Below are 25,939 nucleotides of genomic sequence, written 5' to 3' on the forward strand. Positions count from 1 at the left end.
CGCTACATTGCTCGTATCTTATTTTCACACACCCTCGACTAAACAGCAAAGGGCATTTACTATTTATGGAAGAAACGGAACTTTTTTTTTAATTAACTTTTTTCTCGGCATTTCTTTCTGGACCAATACAGAACACGCAAAACGTTACGTGTTCAGTACATGGTTAGCTTCGACTATATCAATTTCAATGTACAGCGTTCTTTTTTTTAAAAAAAACAGCCACGTTGCAGTCAGTAGGCAGGGTGAGTCATCATGGAACTTATAAAACTTGCTGCTTTTCTAAGCCTCCTCCTACTCCAGCCCTGACAATTAAAACTGCACCCCATGTCAGATGTTACTACTGGACCAGTTTGTGAATTCCCAGAATGATTAATGAAGAGGTAAAAAAAAAGAACAAAAAGAGCCCTCAAGTCTTTAGCGAGAATATTATTGTTTAGATTTTCTTTCACAAGACAGCAGAAGAAAAGCAGACCATCAAAAATATTTCATTCAATAGGCGGACGGATCTTAAAAGCTCCGAGTTCTAACTCTCGCCCCTTTACACCCTTTTCTGCAAAATATCCGATTCCCCCCAAATAACCTTTGGGGAAAGCGTTCTTCTGGTCTTCTATGGGGGTGGGGGAGAGAGAAGAGAGGGGGTTTCCTGATAGTATCTAGATGACAAAATCTGTCGTGCTTAAGTTTGGCACAGGCGCGTGTTCTGGCATTTCTCCTAGCACACTGCAATCACCAGTCCTTTTTTTAACCTTGCAGGGATGATGAACATGAGACTCGAAATACAGTAACACTATGCAAATGCACAAGTTTCCCAAGACTTCAAGTTATATTTCTGGCTCAAAGCAGAATTCTCTCTTTAAAGTTTTTCCTCTATCGATCTCAAGTCTAAAAGGCACTTCCAGTTATTTCAACCGGCGATAGTCATCTCCACTCTTCTAAGAGAGCTTCTTAAACGCTAACAGGGCTTCTGCCTTAGTCCATCCAGTCTTCTGACCTTATGGCCAGAATCATCACCGACGAGTCGCTCTTCCCATTCTGGAAACAGTTATTTGTGAATACAAATATTGCAACATTCTCTAGAGAACAAGGATAAAAAGCCAGTTCAGACTCTGACAGTAGCAGAGGTAGAGGAGGAGGGGTGAGAGGGGTCAAGTCACCTCTGAAGAGTCTGATTTAATGTTTCCTGGTCCAATTCATCACAGTCTCTCCACCTCCCCTCCCCTTCTAATTGGGTCTTTTCCAAATGAACTCTGCTGCCCTGAGAAATCGTGGTTATTTACGCTTTCAAAAGTTCACGCTAGAAATGAAAACACGTTTGCGGCCGGGGCATTTCTACTATTTCCCGTCACTACGGGGTGGAAACAAATAAACCATGATATCATTCTACCTCTTTGCCCCTGTAAAAAGGAGGGAACAGGGTATGATACAACTATACTTAACTTCTTAGTACCATGAGTCTTTCGGAGTACCAGGCCCAAACCTATTTCCAGCGTACGCTCTGCGTGTTCAGAAAGAGAGCCGAAATCTAACTGAATTGACAGCGCTGCATTAGTGGGGTGTTTCTTTTTTTTGTCCTTTTATAACTCCCATCCCCACCCTCGCCTAAACATACACAATAAAGGAAAAGAGAGCATTTCCATCCCTGTGATCAAGAGGAGGGGATAACCGTGTCTGACCCCATTTATTTTGCCTCTACCCCAGCACAGAGTAGAGAAGCGGTGTATCTTAATGGCAAGAGTACGGGCTTGGGAGTCAGAGGACGTGGGTTCTAATCCTGACTCTGCCACTTGTCTGCTGTGTGACCCCGGGAAAGCCGCTTAATTTCTCTGTGCCTCAGTTACCTCATCTGTAAAGTGGGGATAAAGCCTGTGCGCCCCACGTGGGACAACCCGATTACCTTGTATAATGATGATGATAGCATTTAAGCACTTACTATGTGCCAAGCATTAAGCGCTGGGAGATACAAGGTAATCAAGTCGTATCTACCCCAGCACGGGGCTTGGTGGGAAAGAACACGGGCTTGGGAGTCAGAGGTCGTGGGTTCTAATCCCAGTTCTGCCACTTAACAGCTGTGTGACTTTAGGCAAGTCACTTAACTTCTCTGGGCCTGTTAACTCATCTGTGAAATGGGGATTTAGACCTTGAGCCCCACGTGGGACAAGCCGATTACCTTGTATCTGCCCCAGGGCTTAGAATGGTGCCTGGCACATATTAACGCTTAGAACAGTGCTTGGCACATAGTAAGCGCTTTAGAAAAACCACCATCATTATTATCAGTGCTTAGAACCCTGCTTGGCACATAGTAAGCGCTTAAGAAAAACCATCATCACTATTATCAGTGCTCAGAACCGTGCTTGGCACATAGTAAGCGCTTAAGAAAAACCATCATCAATATTGTTAGTGCTTAGAACGGTGCCTGACACGTATAAAGCGTTTAATAAAGACCATCATTATTATTATCATTATTATATTATCATCATTAAAGACCATCGTCATTATTACAGAACAGTGCTCTGCACATAGTAAGCGCTTAACAAATACCAACGTTATTATTATCAGTGCCTAGAACGATGTGTGGCACATCGTAAGCGCTTAAGAAAAGCCATCCATCATTATCAGCGCTTAGAACGGTGCTTAGCACATAGTAAGCGCTTAAGAAAAACCATCATCAATATTGTTAGTGCTTAGAACAGTGCTTGGCACATAGTAAGCGCTTAAGAAAAACTATCATCAATACTGTTAGTGCTTAGAACGGTGCCTGGTACATAGTAAGGGCTTAAGAAAAAACATCATCATTATTATCAGTGCTTAGAACGGTGCTGGGCACATAGTAAGCGCTTAAGAAAAACCATCATCAATATTGTTAGTGCTTAGAACGGTGCTTAGCAGATAGTAAGCGCGTAAGAAAAACCATCATCAATATTGTCAGTGCTTAGAACGGCGCCTGGCACATAGTAAGCGCTTAAGAAAAACCATCATCACTATTGTTAGTGCTTAGAACGGGGCCTGGCACATAGTAAGTGCTTAAGAAAAACCATCATCACTATTGTTAGTGCTTAGAACGGCACCTGGCACATAGTAAGCGCTTAAGAAAAAACATCATCATTATTATTAGTGCTTAGAACAGGGCCTGGCACATAGTAAGCACTTAAGAAAAACCATCATCATTATTATTAGTGCTTAGAACGGTGCTGGGCACATAGTAAGCGCTTAAGAAAAACCATCATCACTATGGTTAGTGCTTAGAACGGTGCTTAGCAGATAGTAAGCGATTAAGAAAAACCATCATCACTATTGTCAGTGCTTAGAACGGCGCCTGGCACATAGTAAGCGCTTAAGAAAAACCATCATCAATATTGTTAGTGCTTAGAACGGTACTTAGCACATAGTAAGCGCTTAAGAAAAACCATCGTCATTGTTATCAGCGCTTAGAACGGGGCCTGGCGCATAGTAAGCGTTTAATAAAGCCCATCCTCATTATCATCAGCGCTTAGAAAGATGCGTGGCACATAGTAAGCGCTGAAGAAAACCCATCATGATGATCATCAGCGCTTAGAACGGTGCTCGGCCCAGAGTAAGCGCTTAGCCCATACCGTCGTCATCATCACCACTATTATATAGAAGCGCTTAAACCCGTACGATAAGAAGAATGATAATCACGCGAGCTTTGGCTAAGAGCTCAACCCTCCCCCAGCCCAGGTCCTCGCCGCTGCCCTCCTAGAGGGGGAGGAGGGAAATGAACGACCCCCCCCCCCCTAAATGGAGGCTGTCGGGCGGCCCGGTAACGTGGCAATCACCGGGCAGTTTCCCGAGGCGGGGGGACGGGGGGGACGGGGGAGACGGGCCATGTTCTCCCCCCCGCTCCCCGTCCGGGGGGGGCCGCGGTGGGGGGAGGGGGGCCCGGGGGGAGCCGCACACGGGAGGACGGACCCGCTCGGGCCATCGACACTTTCCGGCGCGGGCCCGAGGAGGCCCGAGCGAAGCCGGGGGCACCGGGGGGGGGGGGGAAGGGGGGGCAAAGGGGGCGCGAGGCCCGGGGGGGGGCGTGAGGCCCGGGAGGGCACGAGGCCCAAGGGGGGGCGCGAAGCCCAAGGGGGCCCGGGGGTGGGCGCGAGGCGTCCGGGGGGGCGCGAGGGGGCCCAGGGGGGGCGCGAGGGGTCCGGGGGCCGCGAGGCTCAAGAGGTCCCAGGGGGGCGGGGCGGCGCGAGGGGTCCAGGGGGGCGCGGGGCCCCGGGGGGGGCAGAGAGAGCCGGAGACCGAACAAAAGCGCCTTTGTGGGCGGCGGGGCGCGCGCTCTCTCTCTCTCACACACACACACATATACACACACACACACAATAGAGGACGGGAAGCCGGCCGCCGCCGGGCCCGCCTCCGTCCCCGCACCGACTCACAGGGCTCCTCCGGCTCATCGAGGGAACGCGGGGCCGGCGGGCCACCCCCAGCGTGGGCTCCGGGCTCGGGCTCGGGCGGCGGCGGCGGCGTCTCCGGGCTCCCGCTCTGCCGCAGTCGCCGCCATGTAACCCCCGACCGGCGACAGAGGGCGGGGGGAGGGGCGGGGGAAGGGGCGGGGGGACGGGGAGAGGGGGCGGGGGGACGGGGAGAGGGGGCGGGGCCTCTTCCGGGACACGCCCCCCGGGCGCGCGGCCGCGGCCCAGGCTCGCGCCGCCGAAGCCCCGCCCCCCGAGCGCCGCCTCGCGCCCAACTCGCGCGCGACTTTCAAATGGCGGCGCCTCAGGCGGCCGAGACTTGGCGTGGGGGCGGGGGGGGGAGAGGGGCAGCGGGAGCCTCCTTCCCTCATTCATTCATTCATTCATTCAGTCACTCAGTCATTCATAATAATAATGTTGGTATTTGTTAAGCGCTTACTATGTGCCGAGCACTGTTCTAAGCGCTGGGGAAGATACAGGGTCATCAGGTTGTCCCACGTGGGGCTCACAGTCTTCATCTCCATTTTACAGATGAGGGAACTGAGACACAGAGAAGTTAAGTGACTTGCCCACAGTCACACAGCTGACAAGTGGCAGAGCTGGGGTTCGAACCCGTGACCTCTGACTCCCAAGCCCAGGCTCTTTCCACTGAGCCACGCTGCTTCTCATTCAGTCATTCAATTGACTAATAATAATGTTGGTATTTGTTAAGCGCTTACTACATGCAGAGCACTGTTCTAAGCGCTGGGGTAGATTCAGAGAAGCCGCGTGGCTCAGTGGAAAGAGGCCGGGCTTGGGAGTCAGAGGTCACGGGTTCGAATCCCGACTCTGCCACTTGTCAGCTGTGGAACTGGGGGCAAGTCACTTAACTTCTTTGTGCCTCAGTTACCTCATCTGTAAAGTGGGGATTAAGACTGTGAGCCACATGTGGCCCAACCTGATTACACTGTACCTACCCCAGCGCTTAGAATAGTGCTCTGCACATAGTAAGCGCTTAACAAATACCAACAATATTACCCAAATAATTGCTTTGGGCCTAAAATGACCAAGTGTAGGTATTTCTGCACCCCGGTTTTTACTTCCTCCCCTTAACTTTATTCACAGTAAAGTTTTATTCATATTAATGTCTGTCTCCTCCATGTAGACTGTAATCTCATTACCGGCAGGGAACGTGTCAGCTAATTCTTTTGTATGGTGCTCATCTAAGAGCTTAGTACAGTGCTCGACACATAGGAAGCGCTCAACCGATCGATTTAAATACAATTTATAATAAGCACAGACAGATAATGTGGGGGTCAAACAGAAACATCAACTGAGCAATTTGCTAGTATTTACGGAGTGTTTACCGTGTGCAGAGCAGGGTTTAATCGGTGGTGTTTACTGTGTGGAGAGCCCTGTTACTAAGCTTTTGGGAAACTGCAATATAATTGAGTCTGTAGATATGATCCCTGACCGCAGCAACTTACAGTCTAGCTGGGAAGACCCTCTCTAAAATAGATTTTACGGAGGACCCTGACCCTGCTCTCTAAACGTAATGAATAGATCACCTTATCGAAGCAACTATCTGTGCTTTATTTAGCACAGTGTTTGGCTCCAGGTGAGCGTTTAACGACTATTATGACTCTCATTTGAGACCTTGGTTTCAATTTTGGGCCACTCCTTCTGCCTCCAGCTTCCCACCCACCAGTGCACAATGTGTTAACGCCCTTTGTTAGTGCTATCTGGGCAGTTCTTAGGAGGGTTAATGCATAGCTCCAAAAGACTAATGAACAGCAAAGCCAAGCAAGTCATTGTCAGGGATGACTGCTCCACCCCCCCCGGGGCTAGGGGCCTTTAGCTAATCGTCCCAGTTGCCACACCCCAGTCCTGGAACTGTTCCCCAAAATCAAAGGATAGACATTTTAAGAGAATTGAGGGAGTCAAGATCTCGCTCCCTCTCTCCGCCTGACCTTGAAAATAACAATAATAATAATAATGATGATTATGGTATTTGTTCATTCAATAGTATTGAGCGCTTACTATGTGCAGAGCACTGTACTAAGCGCTTGGAATGTACAATTCGGTAACAGATAGAGACAATCCCTGCCCACTAACGGGCTCACAGTCTAAATGGGGGAGACAGACAGCAGAGCAAAACAGAACAAAACAACATCATCAAGATAAATAGAATCATGGAGATATTAAGTGCTTGCTATGTGCAAAGTACTAAGCGCTGGGGTAGATACAAGGTAATCGGGTTGTCCCAGGTGGGGTTCGCAGTCTTCATCCCCATTTTACAGATGAGGGAACTGAGGCACATAGAAGTTAGATGACTTGCCCAAGGTCACACAGCCGGCAAGGGGTGGAGCTGGGATTCGAACCCACGTCCTCTGACTCCCACGCCCGTGCTCTTTCCTCTAAGCCACACTGCTTCCCTGATAGCCATAGCCAGTATTTCATGATAGCCACGAGGAAAGATCCAAATGAAACTTGGAGGCCTCATGTGTGTGCGTAATCGCTGTTACAAGTATTTCATCTGGGGATAAAGTAATCTTTGTACTGATGAAGCAGACTATTTTCAGTAAAATTTCTTGTTTACACTGTACCTGATCGGGGAGACCGTTTCTCAGTATCAAAGGAGCTACCCCAAAATAAAGCAGGTTAAATATTTACCGTAGAAGGTCTGTGGACTCCACAGTCTATAACCGGCATTATGGGTCAGTGTGACCTACAGCAAGGGGAGGCAAACAGAAGGGCCAACGCGCCCTCAAACTCTTTAGAGGACAGGTTGCTTCCTGACCGGCACTGCGAATGCATGTCCACTGGGAGGAAGGTGACCGGGATAAGGAGGACGGGAGGACCACCCTATTTCAGACCGTATCCAGGTCAAGAATGTCCGAGAAGCATCAGGTGGTTTAGGGTCCTTCTGGAGATTCAGATCCTCTCTGGAGAAGTACCAGTCAGTCATTCTAGCAATAAATAGCATTTATTGGCTGCGTACTCTGGGCAGAACACCATACTAAGCTCCTGGGAGACTACAAAAGAGCATGTAGACTTGATCCCTGACCTCAAGGAGCTGTCAATCCAGCGGATTGTAAACTGGCCCCAAATGTCTTGGACTGGACCTAATTAATCCCTAGACCTGCCCTAGGAAAATCTCAAAATTGCTGGTTTATATATCCTGCCTAGACTACTGTATCTGGTTTTTCTCTCTCTCCAGCTTCTCCTTTCTCTAGCCTATAATTCATTCTGCTGCCCAGAACATTTTTCTAAAGCATCTTTCTTTATATGTCACCCCACTCCTTCATAAACCTTCAGTGGTTACCCATTCCTTTCCACATTAAGCAGAAACTTCTCCATGTTGGCTCCATCAGCTCTTTCTTATTTATTCATTTTCTTCTCCCACTACACCCCAGCTCGCACTCTTCATTCCCCTGAAGACCACTGTGCCTTATTCTCAACCCTCCCCACCTCCAGCTCCCCCTCTCCTGCTCTTCCTGCTTTGAACTCTCCACCTTCAAATCCTCCAGGTCACACCTCCCCTCATTTGCAAATCCCTTCCAAAACCCCACCTCCCTCAGGGGGTCTTTCCTAATTAAATTTTCTTCCTCCTAAGCCATACCCTTCCCAACTATCACTTCAGAATTTTGGAGCTCCTTCCACACTGGTGCACTCATAATTAACAGTATAGCACTTCTCTACTATTTCAACCCACGTTCATCCACGTACCTTCTTAGCATTCTCTTTTTATCTTCCTCTCCGCTATTATTTTGTGTCCTTCCCTCCTGCTGTATTGTAAACTCCACGAGGTCAGGAATCACATCTTACCTCTGTTGTCATCTCTCAAGGACTTCGTAGTGTTCCGCACACTGTTGGCACTTAATAAATTCTATCGATTGATTGGCTGAAGCCAACCGGGCTGTTGTGTACAATACCAGGCCCTGTGTCAGTGCAGACCAGCATCCCTAGGGCAGGACTCAATTCATCTGCCTGTGGTCTACTCAACGTTGAGCCAGACAGAGAAGATGAGAAGAAGGTCGGGGAGAAAAGGACAGATGGCATATCAAGGAGCAGGGGGACAAGGGGGCTTAGAAAGGTAAAATTAAGGAGGTAGGAAAGAGAAGACAGGAAAACAGCCTTACCTTCAACCTGCCACTCCTTCTGCTTGCAACTCGAAGCAATGCAGTACTTCACCTCGGCTCGGCACCTGACGGAAAGGGAGCCAACCAGAGGTAGTCACATCGCCGTTTCACTTGCTACGTGTTCCAGTTCCCATTTTAGTCCTGGCTGCGTTCTAGAGAAGGGCGGTCAGTGAGTAGTCTCTTCCTCCATCTGTGCACTGTCAGCTGTCTCCGTAAACAAAAGCAAAAAATATTGGTCAGATAATGTTCAAAACAAAAAGCCAAATATTCAAGAGGACCCGGTACAAAGGGTAAGATGCACTTGTGCCAACCTACGGTAATTGAAAGCAATCCATGTCCTTCAGGACATGACTCTCATAATTCCCATCGATGCGGGGAAGCTGGGAAACTCATCCTTGAGAACACTGAGTAATCTTGTGCCTTCCCACTCCTGGGATGATAGGAATAGGCAGCCAGACATTTGAGTCAGAATTTCCTGTTCCAATCCTGGACTTGAACACGTGATTAATAAGTAGCAGTTAGTAATACATTAGTGATTAAAAGCAAGGGATTGTAATTAAAAGATACATTGACCTGACTTTTCTCATTTTTCCTAGGAAGATTGGGAATAAACATATAAGGCTACTTGGCAACAAGATTCAGAATGTCTTCAGACCCACAAATTTATTGCCAAGCAAATTTGGTGGGAACCCCAGGAAGGGTCATAGGAAAGGCAAGTAGCAAAGTCTCTGACCTGCATAGCTGCATTGCTAATAAGTGCAGGAGGAGGGCCTTCGAAGGAGGAGGGGAGGCTGTTTAACTTAATAATAGAAAAGGCTAGTGATCTATCCACTCTGAGGGGTTTCGTGCCAGGGAATTTGCTGAGGTAGGAACTTTAAAGAGGGTAGCAAAGACCAGTGAGAAATCAAGATGGAGTGAAGGGATTGGTAGCCCTAAAATGAGGATCATTTTGCACGTATCTCCCCATTTTTCTAAAACCTCCAATGGTTTACACATTATTTTCTGCTTCATAATAATAATAATGTTGGTATTTGTTAAGCGCTTACTATGTCCCGAGTACTGTTCTAAGCGCTGGGGTAGACACAGGGGAATCAGCTTGTCCCACGTGGGGCTCACAGTCTGCATCCCCATTTTACAGATGAGGTAACTGAGGCACCGAGAAGTTAAGTGACTTGCCCAAAGTCACACAACTGACAAGTGACCGAGCCGGGATTCAAACCCATGACCTCTGCCTCCAAAGCCCGTGCTCTTTCCACTGAGCCACGCTGCTTCAAGCAGAAACACCTGATCACTGATCAAGCTGAATCTCCGGACTCTTTAGACTATGCTCCTTGTAGGCAGGGAACGTGTTTACCAACCTGATTGACATAAGGCACCCCAACAGCACGCTCCCTCCAATTTATTCACTCATTCATTCATTCAATCGCATTTATTGAGCGCTTAGTGTGTGCGGAGCCCTGTACTAAGCGCTTGGAAAGTACAATTCGGCAACAGATAACAGTTTTAGCCCTTCTCCTCCCCCATTACAACTCAATTTTCACTCTTTGCTCCTCTCAAGCCCCGTTGTCCAGCTTTCATGTCACTGACCTCTTGCTCACCCTCTCCCTCCTACCTAGAACTCCCACTCCATTCTCACTATGACCCTCTGCATCATCAGAGCCCTGGTGAAATCACATCTCTTCCAGGAGACCTTCCCCGATTCATTTCTCATCTCATTCCTTCATTCAATCGTAATTATTGAGCGCTTACTGAGTGCAGGGCCTTATACTAAGCGCTTTGGAAACGATAATACAACAATAAACGGTGACATTCCCTGCCCACAACGAGCTTACAGTCTAATGTGGGGGAGATGGAAATGGATACAAATAGATAAAGTTCCAGATATGCACATAAGTGCTGTGGGACTGGGAGGGGGGAAGAGCAAAGGGAGCAAGTCAGGGCGACGCAGAAGGGAGTGGGAGATGAGGAAAAGTAGGGCTTATTCTGGGAAGGCCTCTTGGAGGAGATGTGCCTTCCATTAGGCTTTGAGGGGAGGGAGCGTCATTTGAGGAGGGTGGGCCTTCCAAGCCAGAGGCAAGATGTGGGTTAGGGGTCAGCTGCGAGACAGGCGAGCTCCAAGCACAGTGAGGAGGCGAGCACTGAAGGAGGGAAGTGCGCAGCTGGGTTGTAGAAGGAGAGAAGCGAGGCGAGGTAGAAGGGGCCAAGGTGATGGACTGCTTTAAAGCCAATGTAGAGGAGCTTTTGTTTGGTACGGAGGTGGATGGGCAACCCCCGGATTGTTTCGAGAAACGGGGTGTAAGTTTTTGTAGAAATGGGCAACAGAGTGAAGTTTGGACTGACGTGGGGAGAGACAGGAGACTGGGAGGTCAACAAGGAGGGTCCATTCTATATCGCTCCCAAATGCCACTTCAGCACTTCTTCGCCACCTAAGCTCTTGGAAAAACATCTTCCCCACCTCCCCCTACCCACAGTGAGAGCAGTTAGGTACACATCTTTCTAGTCTATTGCTTCCTCCTAGCTTTATTTGTCTCGGTGTCTGTCTCTCTTTTTTTTAATGGTATTTTCTTTCATTCATTCAATCATATTTATTGAGTGCTTACTGTGTGCAGAGCACTGTACTGAGTGCTTGGAAATACAGTTCGGCAACAGAGACAATCCCTACCCAACGACAGGCTCACAGGCACTGGAGTGTGTGGGGGGTTCAAAGAGAGGAGCTGACGGGAGATCTCGGGGTTACGCCGGACTGTGGGTAACGGCTAAAAGAAAGCAGGGTAGGAATAAAAGAATGGGAAGCAGCGTGGCTCAGTGGAAAGAGCCTGGGCTTCGGAGTCAGAGGTCATGGGTTTGACTCCCAGCCCTGCCACTTGTCAGCTGTGTGACTGTGGGCAAGTCACTTAACTTCTCTGTGCCTCAATTACCTCATCTGTAAAATGAGGATTAACTTTGAGCCTCACGTGGGGCAACCTGATGACCCTGTATCTACCCCAGCACTTAGAACAGTGCTCTGCGCATAGTAAGTGTTTAAAAAATATCAACAAATACAAACATTATTATTAAAGAAGCAGCATGGCTCAGTGGAAAGAGCCCGGGCTTGGGAGTCAGAGGTCATGAGTTCGAACCCCAGCTCTGCCACTTGTCAGCTGTGTGACTGTGGGCAAGTCACTTAACTTCTTTGTGTCTCAGTTCCCTCATCTGTAAAATGGAGATTAAGACTGTGAGCCCCACGTGGGACAACCTGATGACCCTGTATCTACCCCAGCACTTAGAACAGTGCTCTGCGCATAGTAAGTGTTTAAAAAATATCAACAAATACAAACATTATTATTAAAGAAGCAGCATGGCTCAGTGGAAAGAGCCCGGGCTTGGGAGTCAGAGGTCATGAGTTCGAACCCCAGCTCTGCCACTTGTCAGCTGTGTGACTGTGGGCAAGTCACTTAACTTCTTTGTGTCTCAGTTCCCTCATCTGTAAAATGGAGATTAAGACTGTGAGCCCCACGTGGGACAACCTGATTACCCTGTATCTACCCCAGCGCTTAGAACATTGCTCGGCACATAGTAAGTGCTTAACAAATACCAACATTATTATTATTATGATTCCCCCTGCCCTCTGGGAAGCCAGGGGTCCCACTCCCTAAGTCTATGAAAATAATTGTATTGAGGCATTTAACAACTGCCAAACACGGAACTAAATCCTGGGGTAGATTCAAAACAATCCCACTGCAACAGTCCCTGTCCCACATGAGGCTCCAAAGAGGAAGAAGAACAAGTATTTATGCCCAGTTTTACGGATGAGGAAAAATGTACTCCAAAGAGTCTTGCCCCAGATAACAATAATAATGATAATATTTGTTAAGCATTTCCTACGTGCCAGGCACTGTACTAAGCTCTGGGGTGGATATAAGCAAATGGGGTTGGATACAGTCCCTGTCCCACCTGGGACTCACCATCTCAATCTCCATTTTCCAGATGAAGGTAACTGAGGCCCAGAGAGGTGAAGTGACTTGGTCGAGGTCACACAGCAGACAACGTGGCAGAGCCGGGATTAGAACCTATGACTTTCTGAGTCCTAGGCCTGTGTTCAATCCACTACACCATCACACGGCAGGCAGGTGGCCGAGCCGGGATCGGAACGCAGGTCCTCTGACTCCCAGACCAGTGCTCTTTCCACACTGAACCACGCTTCTTCTCAAAAAGAATCAACACCAAATACCAATGCCAACATCTGGTGGGCACTGCCCCACTTTTATTCCACATGTCCTGGATTGCCCTCCCTCCTCACCTCCACCAGACTCTCTTCCCCTCTTCAAAACCCTACTGAGAGCTCACCTCCTCCGAGAGGCCCTCCCAGACTGAGCTTCCCCTTTTCCCTCCACTCCCTCTTTTCCCCCCCTCCGCCCTCTGCTCCTCCCCCTTCCCCCTTCACCTCCCCTCAGATGAGCCCCCTTTCCCTCTGCTCCTCCCCCTCCCCCTCCCCTCAGCACTTTGCTCATTTGTATATATTTTATTACCGTATTTATTCTGCTAAGGAGGTGTCCATCCCCTTGATTCTATTTATCGTGATTATGTTGTCTTGTTTTTGTCTGTCTGTCTCCCCTGATTCGACTGTGAGCCCATCACTGGGCAGGGATTGTCTCTATCTGTTGCCGAATTGTCCATTCCAAGCTCTTAATACAGTGTTCTGCACATCGTAAGTGCTCAATAAATACTATTGAATGAATTAATGAATTAATTAACCCCCTTGGGCTTAGATGATCTGCAATTTACCTTCCCTGCATGTGAAATCTGCTTGCGGGTCCCTCTGTGAGGGCCTACCTCTCTTCCTCCAAGCATATATGCTTCATGTCTCCTCTCTCCCTTGCAAAGCAGTCTCTATTTTTTAAAAAAAGTGTGTTCGTATGTGCCAGGCACTGTATGAAGCACTGCGGTAGACTCACGCCACTCAGGTGGAACACAGTCCATGTCCCACATGGGGCTCACAGTCTTAATCTCCAATTTACAGATGAGGGCCCAGAGAAGTGAACTGACTCGCCCAGAGTCACACAGCAGACAAGTGGGTGGAGCCGGAATTAGAACCCAGGTCCTCTGACTCCCAGCCCAGTGGTCTTTCCACTAAGCCGCACTGATTCTCAATGGAAACAAGCGCTTAGTATATTGCTTTGCACACAGTAAGTGCTTGATAAATACAACTGAATTAACGGAAACCCTCCGGCTGAACTCTGGAGGCAGATTCATTCATTCAACCGTATTTCTAACAATATTTATAATAATTTATAATAATAATTATTATTATTATCATTATTAAACACCATCAACAGCAGTAGTGCTTAGCGCAGTGCCTGGCACATAGTAAATGCTTAACAATACCATCAGCAGCAGCAGCGCTTAGTACAGTGCCTGGCACATAGTAGGCACTTAATAATAATAATAAAAATAAAGTTAGTATTTGTTAAGTGCTTACTATGTGCAGAGCACTGATCTAAGCACTGGGGTAGACACAGGGGAATCAGGTTGTCCCACATGGGGCTCACAGTCTTAATCCCCATTTTACAGATGAGGTAACTGAGGCACAGAGAAATGAAGTGGCTTTGCCAAAGGGCTCTCACACCCCATTCCACCTGCTTATTAGATAATAGGCTCTTTGAGAGCAAAGAATCACGCCTACTAATACTTAGTACTGGGCTCTGCACATACTAAGCCCTCAATAAATACTACTGATGGAACGATTGATTGGTTTAGAGTAAAAGAAAAATGAAAATCTGCAGAACTCTTTCTTCCACTTGAGATGAGAAGCACAGGGGAACCTGAAAGAACCCTCCCTGAGCTGGAAAACTGGATTTCAGACTGACCAGGCCTGACCTAGACCCAACTTGGTACAATATTGGTTTTGGGTACTTGCAAATTCTGAACGGGTAGTGAGCTGAACTAGAAGCTGGACTGAGCTCCCTTCTAGGTAGCAACACAAGCTTAGTTGCCCCGGGACTTGGAGAGATATAATCCCTGCAGCCCAGGAGAGAACTAGGCGAGTGAGTGGGACTATGGCAGACGTATATTAACCCCACAATCACCGCTCCATGGCCCTCCCTCCCTGTCCCAAACTCCAAAATGTGGGTTGGGCACCTGCCTGAACTTGCCTCTGACTAGGTTTGGTAATCCAGCGCTACAATTTGGGGCCTGTATAATCCTCCCAGGGCCTGGCCACGGTCATTCGTAGGATGACCTGATTTCTGGTCATTGTGGGTGGGGTCCAAGAGGAGCAAGGCCAGGAGTGGAGAGACGGGAGGAAAAGGAGGAAGAGGGGAAAAAGAAAAGAGAATAAAGGAGAGGAAGAATAGGAAAATGGTCTTTGATATCCACTCTTACGGCTAGTGATGTACCTTCTAACAAATTCAGCTTTTCCCTTCAGCAAATCAAAGTAGGCCAGAGGTGGGCAAACCTTTCGGCCTGAGAGTCAGATCTGGATCAGTCTGGATCTGATGGCAGAAAGCTTGTGCTGCATTCCTCATCACTGACCTTCGGATCCTGCAAGAAGCTACAGTGGCCAGGGGGGCTGAGGTGGGGAAAGAGGAGGGGTCTTGGAGCTGCCTTGGACCAGGAAGGTCAAATATGGGCCCCAAGCAATCAATTAATCAATGATATTTATTTTGTATCTACTGAGTGCAAAGCACTGTACTAGTGCTTTAGAGAATACAGTAGAAACAAGACTCATCATCATCATCATCAATAGTCACTTTACTTCTCTGTGCCTCAGTTCCCTCATTTGTAAAATGGGGATGAAGACTGTGAGCCTCATGTGGGGCAACCTGATTACTCTGTATCTACCCCAGTGCTTAGAACAGTGCTCTGGACATAGTAAGTGCTTAACAAATACCAACATTATTATTAGTATTTTCGGAGTGCTTATGGTGTGCAAAGCACCATACTAAATGCTTGAGAAAGTACAGTTCCACAGACCTGGTAGTCAGCTTCCCTGCCCACAGTGAATTTACAGTCTAGAAGGGGAGATGGACATAAATATAAATAAATCATTTATAAGATACAATAATAAGACCCATGTACGTTTTGCAGTCTAATAGGGGACACAAAAAAAACGTTGTTAGGTAGTGGGAGCAATAGGAAGAACAAGGATTTTTAACAGGAAGTAAAAGAAAGGTGTTTTGATGAAGTAGCTGATTAACTGAAAATTCAAAAGAGAAGATGGATTCATTCATTCAATAGTATTTATTGAGCGCTTACTATGTGCCTAGCACTGTTCTAAGCACTAGGGTAGATAAGAGATTATCAGGTTGTCCCACATGGGGCTCACAGTCTTAATCTGAGGTAACTGAGGCCCAGAGAAGTTAAGTAACTTGCCCAAAGTCATTCAGCTGACATGGCAGATACGGGATTTGAACCCATGACCTCTGACTCCCAAGCCCGGGCTCTTTTCATTGAGCCACGCTGCTTCTCGGGGATTGCCATGACCCTGTGAAGACACTAAAACATAAACACTAACACCCAGAAGAGCCTCTACTAACAGGTGGAGAAACCCTCCTAGGCAGCCCTGAATCCTGGGCGTGGCCCTGCCAACAGGTGAGAATCATCAAATCGTTGATGATTCAGACACTCCTGCTGGGGGGGACCCAGAGGTCCTCCTTACAAAACTCTGGTTTCAGAGAAGGCAGGATTATCTATCACCAAGAGCTGAAGATTCAAGAGTGTAAAAGAATGTGCGTGGAGTCCCTAAGGATTGAGCAGAAGGATTCCAGCCCTCTAAAAATGGATTGGTGAGAGTTAGATTGGGTTTGGGATCTCCTGTGTGAGAAAAACAGAAATCCATAACGTCTGTTTCCCCCTGTAGACTGTAAGCTCCATGTGAGGAGGGAATGTGTTTACCAATTATGTTGTTTTAATAATGGTGGTATTTGTTTAGCACTTACTATGTGCAAAGCACTGTTCTAAGTGCTGGGGGAATACAAGGTGATCAGGTTGTCCCACGTGGAGCTCACAGTTTTAATCTCCATTTTACAGATGAGGTAACTGAGGCACAGAGAAGTTAAGTGATGCCCAAAGTCACACAGCTGGCCAGCGGTGGAGGTAGGATTAGAACCCACAACCTCTGACTCCAAAGCCTGGGCTCTTTCCACTGAATGATGTGCACACACAAGAGTTCAGTAATGTCTGCAGCCCCCCAGGACAGGTCTGATCTTGGAAGCTAAGCAGGTTCAGGCCTCGGTTAATACTTGGATAGGAAACTGCCTGGGAATATCGGATGGTGTTGGTTTAGGAAGCAGTGTGGCTTAATGCATGGGCCTGGGAGGCAGAAGGTTGTGGGTTCTAATCCCTGTTCCACCACTTGTCTACTGTGTGATCTTGGGCAAGTCACTTAACTTCTCTGCACCTCAATTCATCTGTAAAATGGGGATTAAAATTGTAAGCTTTATGTGGGACATGGGCTGTGCCCTACCTTGTACCTACCGCAGCGCTTAAAACAGTGTCTGGAACATAGAAAGCCCTTAACAAATATCATATCAAATACCACTGATTGGAATGAAATTCAGGGCCAGATGGCAAGAGCCTGAAGTGTTGGTTTTATTTCCTTTGCACTGGGGTTCTTCTTTGGGGGTCAATTTCTGAACTGGCAGGGAAATTCTGAGCAACATTTGTGTTTTCACTGCGTGAGTCAAAAAAGGAACTAACTGAACTAACCAAATCCACATGAATATAAGGCAGGACCATTCTTTCAAGTATTGACCTGGAGCTGTCCATCCCATCCGACCTTGTCTGTGACCTCCAGCACATAAACTGGACACTAAATGGACTGTCATTAAATCTTCCATGGCACCTAAAGTACAAGAGCGGAACCGTGATTAAAAAAAAAAAAATCTTGAAGCTGCGGAGTCATCTTTCAAGAAAAATGTTAGATGAAAAAGAGACATGGAAGGTGTACTTTCTCATAATAGGAGATGCTTCCCTAACTCTTACCAGAACCACAATAAAAAGCTGCTAATCAAGTGGGTGTAATGGTTGTCTAAAGCTTGTTTAGCAATACTGAGGCAGTTAAGACTCTAGTCCATGATAACATCTTGGCTCAAACAATAAAAAGAAGTAATTTACTTGTGGTAAAACGCTTCAGAGAAATAATATATTGTGTGTCAGATCAAAGCAGTGTAGTCTTTTTACATTATACAGCTTTATAGTTTAAAGCTGTGTCTTCATGGGGAAGGCATGTTTGTGGAAAATTGCTTTTCTGGTTGGAAATTTCTTTTTTCGGTTCAAATAATAATCGTAATTGAGAAGGATCATGGCCTAACAGAAGAGCATGGGCCTGGGAGTCAGAGGACCTGGGTTCTAATCACTACTTCTCCACCTGTCTGCTATGTGTGTGTGTGTATGTGTAACCTGGGGCAAGACACACAACTTCTCTGTGCCTCAGTTACCTCATCTGTAAAATAGGGGTTGAGTGTGACTACCAAGTGGGACATGGACTGTGTCCAACCTGATTATCTTGTATCTACCCCAGCACTTAGTGCCTGGCACATAGTAAGTGCTTAAATGCCATTAAAAAAAATGTGTTATTTGTTGTATACTTACTATGTGCCCAGCACTGTCTTCAATCAATCAGTGGCATATATTTAGCACTTACTATGTGAAAAGTACTGTATTAAGCGCTTGGGCGAGTACAACAGAAGTCGCAGAAACATTCCCTTCCTGCACTAAACACTGATGTAGGTAATCAGTTCCCACATGGGACTCTTAGTTCAAGTAGGTGGGAGAACAGGTAATGAATCTCCATTTTGCTATTGGGGTACTGAGGCACAGGGAAGTTAAGTGACTTGAACGATGTCACACAGCAGACAAGTGACAGAGCCAGGATTAAAATCCAGGTCTTCTGACTCACAGGCCTATGCTCTTTCCACTAGGCCACATTGCTTCTCTGGATCTGCAGGAGGTAGATTAAGGGAGTAGCTAACAGTGAAAATTGTGCTGAGTGGCCTGGATTTACATGTCTGGTGTCCCAAACTACCTGTTTCTCCTCAGAACCTGTGCTGGGAATCAGGGCTGGGAATAATCTGGACCGGGCCAGAATAATAATGATATTTGTTAAGAGCTTACTATGGGCCAAGCACTGTTCTAAGCTCTGGGGTAGATACATGGGCCTCACAGTCTTAATCCCCATTTTACAGATGAGGGAATTGAGGCACAGAGGATTTAAGTAACTTTCCCAAGGTCACACAGCAGGCAAGGGGCAGAGCTGGGATTAGAACCCATGTCCTCCGACTCCCAAGCCCGGGCTCTTTCCACTGTGCCCTGCTGCTTCTCTAAACTAACTCAAAACTCAGCTCAGGTGAAAGGAAAAGTCCCAGAACAGGTATTCTGGAGAGGTAATTGTTTCCCTGTGGTGGTAACCAGAGGCTGGTCAGATGCCTCTGCCCATGGAGGCCCAGACCAGGGAAGGATTGTGAACCCAGTCTCTACCTCCAGCCCCTGAGGTCTTTTTTGGTCACCAGGAGCAGGAAGCTAAATGAGGAGGGGCTGGAGGTTGGACCCAAAATGGAGTCTTAAATGCTTGTCTTGTGCTGGCAGGATGTGGCCCCTGATTCAGTCTGGTCTGATCCAGCGGGTATGGGGATCTGGGCCTTATCCCCGGGCAGCCTCTGTGCAATTCAGAGTGAAGAGCCATTAGGAATCCGGGTAAGGATCTGCCAGTCAGGTGGTTTCTGGGGCCCATTAGGAACTCAGTATGCCCAAAATAATTTTTCAGTGCAATTGAGCTTGATTTGAGAGGAAAACGTTAACTTGGAAGAAGCAATGCGATTGAGTCTTCAGGCCTATTTCCTGATAGGCACATGCCTCTGCCTGAGTGACAGCTGAGGTAACCCTGAGAGTTAGCTTAGTTCTAGATGTCTAGTTACCTGCCAGAAATGGAATGGAAGTGGGAAGAAGAGTGGGGTGGTAAAGCTTCAAACATTCCCTGTTGGTCAGAGCAGCACGCTGTCATTAGATTGCTGTGGGAGGCCTGGAGATGGGACGGTTCATGGTTTTGCTGAAATTGGTTTTGTTTGCCTGATTTAATCTCTGCTCTTAGCATTAGGATTTTTCCTTGAAAAGGAAATGATATTTTCTACTAAAAAATTCTCCTCCAAAGAACGAGTTTGTCTTGTGCAGACTCATCCAGTATTAGTAATAATTATAGTATTTAGCCCCTTCGTCTGCAAAGCAAATCCAATCTATCAGTAACCCCTCTGGGGGTGGTCCTGGGTTCAACAACATTGCCCTGTCAGAGTGGTTTTTCTCCTAAGAGGAGATTACTAACCAATGAGGGACATCCCTCTGAGGTCTTATCATCCCTATAATAATCATAATAATTATAGTATTTGTTAAATGATTACTATGTGCCAGGCACCGTTCTAAGTGCTGGGGTAGATACAAGGTAATCGGGTTGGACCTGTCCCCCACAAGGCCCACAGTCTTAATCCCTATTTCGATGAGGTAATTGAGGCCCAGAGAAGTGAAGTGACTTGCCCAGGGTCACACAGCAGAAAAGTGGCAGAGCGGGAATTAGAACCGAGGTCCTTCTGACTCCCATCCCCGTGCTCTCTCTCCTAGGCCGTGCTCTTTGGGGAGGGAGCTGAAGGACTGGGTGCTGGACCCTGGCAAACAAAGGAGTAAAGGTGCTCAAGCCCCCTAAAAAGCATTCCCAGAGTTACTGCAGGGAGGCTGAGACCCCCTGCCCAATGTGGAATCTCACTGTGGGCAGAGAATGTGTCAGTTTTATTGTTGTATTGTATTCTCCTGAGTGCTTAGTACAGTGCTCTGCACACAGGATGAAGATTGTGAGCCCCACGTGGGACCACCTAATGACCTTGTATCTACCCCAGCGCTTAGAACGGCGCTCGGGACATAGTAAGCGCTTAACAAATACCGACTTAATAAGTACAATTGAATGAATGAATATTTTCCCTCTATTTTATCTTTTACCTCTTCATCATCTTTCCCCCAAGGTGAGAGAGGCTGACCCACAGCTCCTTATTATTTATGAGTGATCAGGCCAATTATCTCCTGCCTTTTAATCCCTTTAAATGATTAGGTAATTTCTGTATAAGTAGAAGAAGCAGCGTGGCTCACTGGAAAGAGCACGGGCTTTGGAGTCAGAGGTCATGGGTTCGAACCCCGGCTCTACCACTTGTCAGCTGTGTGACTTTGGGCAAGTCACTTAACTTCTCGGTGCCTCAGTTACCTCATCTGTAAAATGGGGATTAAGACTGTGAGCCCCACGTGGGACAACCTGATTCCCCTGTGTCTACCCCAGCGCTTAGAACAGTGCTCGGCACATAGTAAGTGCTTAACAAATACCAACATTATTATTATTACAGGTATTGGGCATATACTATTAGGAGCTTATGTGTTTTCACAGTCCATATGAGAAATATTCGTGGTCAAGTAACCACTATCTACATGTAACAAACCCAGGTTTCACAAAAAAGGATAAATAATAATAATAACGTTGGTATTTGTTAAGCACTTACTATGTGCCGAGCACTGGGGTAGATACAGGGTAATCAGGCTGTCCCATGTGGGGCTCACACTTTTAATCCCCATTTTACAGATGAGGTAACTGAGGCACCGAGAAGTGAAGTGATTTGCCCAAAGTCACCCAGCTGGCAGGTGGTGGAGCTGGGATGAGAACCTATGACCCCTGACTCCTAAGCCCGTGCTCTTTCCACTGAGCCACGCTGCTTCTCTGATAAGGAGTGCAGACAGGTGTGAATCATCATTGCTTCTCAGCTGGACTGGATCTGTGCAACAAGATGATTCTTCAAAACATTTATTGCAAATGGGAGTGTTTTGCCTCTGAGTCTCTAGTGGTGATTTCTTAGAGGCTTGTTTACCCTCGTGTAGACGGACAAAAGAACTGCTCTAGTTTTCTTGTTCCTCCTCCCTCTCCACGGCAAGAAGCCGTCTAGATATTTGAGAGTAGAGCATCAATTAGTCTTCTGCAGGCAGGGTGGGGACAAAACAGTTCTAAGAACCCAGGTATCCCTGGTCTGAGGTCAGCACCAGAGTCTCACACCACCTACATTTTAAGGCGAAGGCCAACCTGAGGCGTGACTATTTCTTAATTAGGCACTTGGGCCCAGAGAACCTGTGCTGAAAAATTGATTTTTGTGCTGGTGGTTTGGAATTGATTCGTGTTGACGGTTTGCGTTCTCTTTCTTTGCCTGCTAGTCACGGGAGACGGCAGGTGACGGGCAGCGCTCTGGAAAGTGTACGAAAAGGTTTATTTTTCTATATGCAGTACTCAGTAACAGATGAAATGAGCACAGCGGAGTGCCGGTCCAGCTGGTTTATGGTGCTACGAAACAGGAATTTGCCCATGGTAGCCGCTGTGGCCTCCCCTGCCCAAGTTAGCCAGCTATTTTTCAGAAGTCCCGATGGGTCAGTTCGCCCTGCGGAATGCCCTAAGGGGTTCTCCGATCAGAAATCTTGGCCGTTGACGGCACAGCCCATCAGGCAGAACAAATGATTAGAAGCTGGGTCTTGGGGTTCCCAGGGTGGGGTTGTTCCCACTGGACCCAAACAGAGCTAGTAGTCTCTACGTGCTAATCACTGAGCCAAGTGCTGAGGTAGAAACAAGACAGAGCAGACATAGTCCCTATCCCTCTCAGGATTCATTCATTCAATAGTATTTATTGAGCACTTACTATGTGCAGAGCACTGTACTAAGCGCTTGGAATGTACAATTCGGCAACAGAGACAATCCCTGCCCAATGACGGGCTTACAGTCTAATCACAGTCTAAGAGGAAGGAAGAGCTGGAATCATTCCCATTTTACAGATGAGGAAACTGAGGCGGAAACTGAGGAGAAATCACATAGCAGGCCAATAGTGGGACTAGAATCTAGGTATCCTGATTCCCTTTCCCATGTTTTTTTCATCAGGCCATGCTTCCTCCTTAATTGCCCCAAAGCATCCTATGTTTGGCCCAAACATTCCATGCCAGATAGACTCCATACCACTCCATGCCAGATAGATGAATTACATGAAAATAATAATAATGTTATTTGTTAAGCATTTACTATGTGCAGAGCACTGTTCTAAGGGCTGGGGTAGATACAGGGTAATTAGGTTGTCCCACGTGAGGCTCACAGTCTTAATCCCCATTTTACAGATGAGGTGACTGAACCACAGAGACGTTAAGCGACTTGCCCCAAGTCACACAGCTGACAAGTGGCAGAGCCGGGAGTCGAACCCATGACCTCTGACTCCCAAGCCCGGGCTATTGTTCAGATATACCTGCCTAAATTGTTTGGATATACCTGCCTTATGTGGTTACAGGTTTAAACTGGGACTAGAAAAGTATCTGGTTAATTCAGACCTAAAATTACACCTTGGCCTCAATTATTCAGGTATCGTTCAAAAACGTTTTTCTGCCAGGGTTATTTAATAATAGAAGCCATTGTATCTTGGGAGCTTGAAGTACCTAGAAAATTTGAGTGCTCAAGATCAGGATCAAGGTTCGATGCTGGTTCCTCCAAAATAATTTCTAAACATTCCCATTAGCCAAATGTTGGACCTCCCAACATTAGCTCTCTGTGAAGCTCTTCTTTCACTTTCAAACAGAGCAATTATTTTTAGTCCTTAATTGCTCACCACCCTGAACTGATCTAGGAGATTCTGGGGAGTGTTAGTGTTTTGTTTTTAAACTGGCCAGGGGACGAGCAATGTGGAATAGTTAAAAATACTGATTTGACTCCACCCACTTTTCCTTGTACACTCATTTCTCCTATAATGGAAGGACTCTGTTCTTGACACACCCCTACTAAGGAAAGCTTGGGTGCCTCGAATGTCACTGTACACATGTACACCATCGTTACCTCCAACATCACGATCGTGTTCTGCGCAGTTTCCCTAATCCTCTAGCAGCATTTTAGCCAGATGGCAGGGGAAAAGCGGGTGTGATGGGAGAACTGAGCGTATTTGAAAAAGAAAATTTGGGCACCCATGCATCTTTCCCAGGCAAGCAGATCTAGTCCTGGGATGTGATTAGATAAAATCTTGCTGATGGAGCTTGGGAGGAATTTCCGGCTGAAGCCTCACCGTGACGGCTGTTGCACATCTTGTCTCACTCCTTTTGGCCCAGGGAATATGTACTGGATGTAGAGCCTCCCTCTCTCCCTTCCTCCTTCTCATTCATTCACCTCCCTCTCTCCCTTCCTCTCATTGATTCACCTCCCTCTCTCCCTTCCTCCCTCTCATTCATTCACTAGTATTTATTGGGCACTTACGGAGTGCAAAATCTGTGCTAAATTCTGGGAAAAATACACAGAGAAGAACTAGACCTGACCCCAGGGACCTCCTAATCTAGGACCTAGGACCTATCTAATCCTAATAAGGGCTAGGGGAGAGGGGAAGCGGAATCGGACCGGCAACAGAAACCCAGGGAAAGAATGAAATAATGAAAGCATAGAAAGTCAAAGGCAACGATGCTTACGATAAGCTCAACAGGGCATTAAGGCTCCTCAGTGTTCAGGCAGGCCTGTTCAGAATCCAACAATCGTGAAACTCACAACAGCCTCAGCCCTCACACTGCTTCAGGGTCTCGCCCTGCCTGGCTGGAGCAGAGCCTGTTGGAAGCTCCAGAAGACTCGGGGTTTAGGTGGTCAGTCTCTATCTCACTGATGTGCAGAAGCCGCCTCTGGCTGTCACCCCACCCACCCTCAACTTCTTCACCACCTTCACCTCCAACTCAGTTCTGGTTCAATTACCCTTAGATTTATGCAAAGGAAAAATTTATACATCTATTTGGATGGGCAGGGACCACCTTAGGGGAGAAGCTGGAGCACATGGGGCAGGACATTCGTTCGTTCAATTGTATTTATGGAACGCTCACTGTGTGCAGAGCACTAGACTAAATGTATCCTCCTCTCTCTCTCTCTCCACCTTTCAGCCCAGGCACCCTCTCTTCTGGCTTTCTGCTCCAAGACTACAACCAGAGACTGCAGTTGTGCGGAGAGGCTTCGCAACTGTAAGGTACTGGGGAACAGGTTAAGGGGTGGGAGGGCCATTTCCGTGTCGGTATATTAGTTCCCCTTTTACTCACCCCCATCTTCCCAGGGAGCAGTGAAAGGAACGGCTGGAGACATGAAGAATGAGATTTACCATGTTCAAAAACACATTTTGGTCATTTCTAAAAACTAATCTATCTGTCCAGTGTTCCAAGGCAGGGGCTAGGAACGTATTTTCTTCTTGGATATTAAGTGTCACAATCCTCTTACCAGTAAGACACTTTGTTAAAGCCAGAAAGTTCGTTATGCAAACTTGTGGTAGTGTGTTTTGACTAGGCTATAAGGTTCATTTGCAATTACATTGCCTAAGGGGATCTTACTGACTTTTTGTTTTACTGTGGGGAAATACAAGATTAGCAATGAACTAGAAAGCCCATTCCCGAAATTCTTCATACCTCAACTCTCATTTAAGGTCAGAACAAAACCCTTGAGAGGCTTTTTTGCTTTAACTTTTGGGTTAAAAAAAAAAAGACAGATCTTTTCCAACAGTGGTGGCCCAAAATTTTTCAAAGAGAAAAGACTGTTGTCCTAAAGCTGGGAGAGACATCCTTAGCATCCCATCATAATAATAATAATGTTGGTATTTGTTAAGCGCTTACTATGTGCCGAGCACTGTTCTAAGCGCTGGGTTAGACACAGGGGAATCAGGTTGTCCCACGTGGGGCTCACAGTCTTAATCCCCATTTTACAGATGAGGTAACTGAGGCACAGAGAAGTTAAGTGACTTGCCCAAAGTCACACAGCTGACAAGTGGCCGAGCCGGGATTCGAACCCATGACCTCTGACTCATGGCTTTATAAATAATAATAATATTATAAAGGGTCATGGAGAGAGAAGGGGACTGTTTCCCCATCTTCAAGCAAAAGTGGATTTGAGGATTTGATTGCTATCAAATCATGAGGATTTGATTGCTATTCAAACCTGAGAAAAAGAGGAAGCCCAGAAATATGGGGTCACGAAATTTGGAGGGTCTTTATATGTCTGAGGAGCGGTATAAGGTTAGATCAATGAAGGTATCCTATAATCATTTCTTCGATATAGCTTGGGTACTCTCTTCTGGGGCACAATGGTACACTGGGAGAGAGGATGAAAAAGACCAGGTCTCCTTAATGCATTCTTGGATTAACTGCCTTCCTCCCAATGCATTGTACACAGAGAAGGCAAATATACCAAAGGCACAACACCAGTCTGTCAGTGTTCGAAAGGACATATTGCCTTTCTTCGTTCAGTCTTTACTTTTCAGTCTCTCTGTGCAGTTTTGAGTAATAAGAGCATTCATACAAACATGATAAATGCATGGATGATTTGGTCTCTGTGCAATTTTGAGTAATAAGAGCATTCGTAAA

The 25,939-nt window shown here is 46.9% G+C and overlaps 1 protein-coding gene and 1 long non-coding RNA gene across 4 annotated transcripts in view; one reads left to right on the forward strand and one right to left on the reverse strand.

The window, feature by feature from the left end:
- Positions 1-25,939, reverse strand: part of MAPK6 (mitogen-activated protein kinase 6) — a 67,286-nt gene that overhangs the window by 28,094 nt on the left and 13,253 nt on the right. Inside the window, exons 1-2 of one of the 3 annotated variants that reach the window (XM_029070941.2) lie at positions 8,864-8,958; positions 8,549-8,752 (exon numbers count right to left, since the gene is read on the reverse strand). The gene's annotated coding sequence lies outside the window, so the exon portion shown is untranslated. Of the gene's footprint in view, positions 1-4,391; positions 4,501-8,548; positions 8,753-8,863; positions 8,959-25,939 lie in introns of those variants that run through there. The other 2 variants (XM_029070942.2, XM_029070940.2) reach the window with 2 other exon arrangements.
- Positions 16,196-25,939, forward strand: part of LOC114813803 — an 81,507-nt gene continuing 71,763 nt past the window's right edge. Inside the window, exons 1-2 of the long non-coding RNA XR_003761552.2 lie at positions 16,196-16,311; positions 24,476-24,558. This is a non-coding gene — a long non-coding RNA (uncharacterized LOC114813803). The remainder of the gene's footprint in view (positions 16,312-24,475; positions 24,559-25,939) is intronic.

This window comes from Ornithorhynchus anatinus, chromosome 8, assembly GCF_004115215.2.
Source record: "Ornithorhynchus anatinus isolate Pmale09 chromosome 8, mOrnAna1.pri.v4, whole genome shotgun sequence".
In the NCBI taxonomy this organism is placed as follows: domain Eukaryota; kingdom Metazoa; phylum Chordata; class Mammalia; order Monotremata; family Ornithorhynchidae; genus Ornithorhynchus; species Ornithorhynchus anatinus.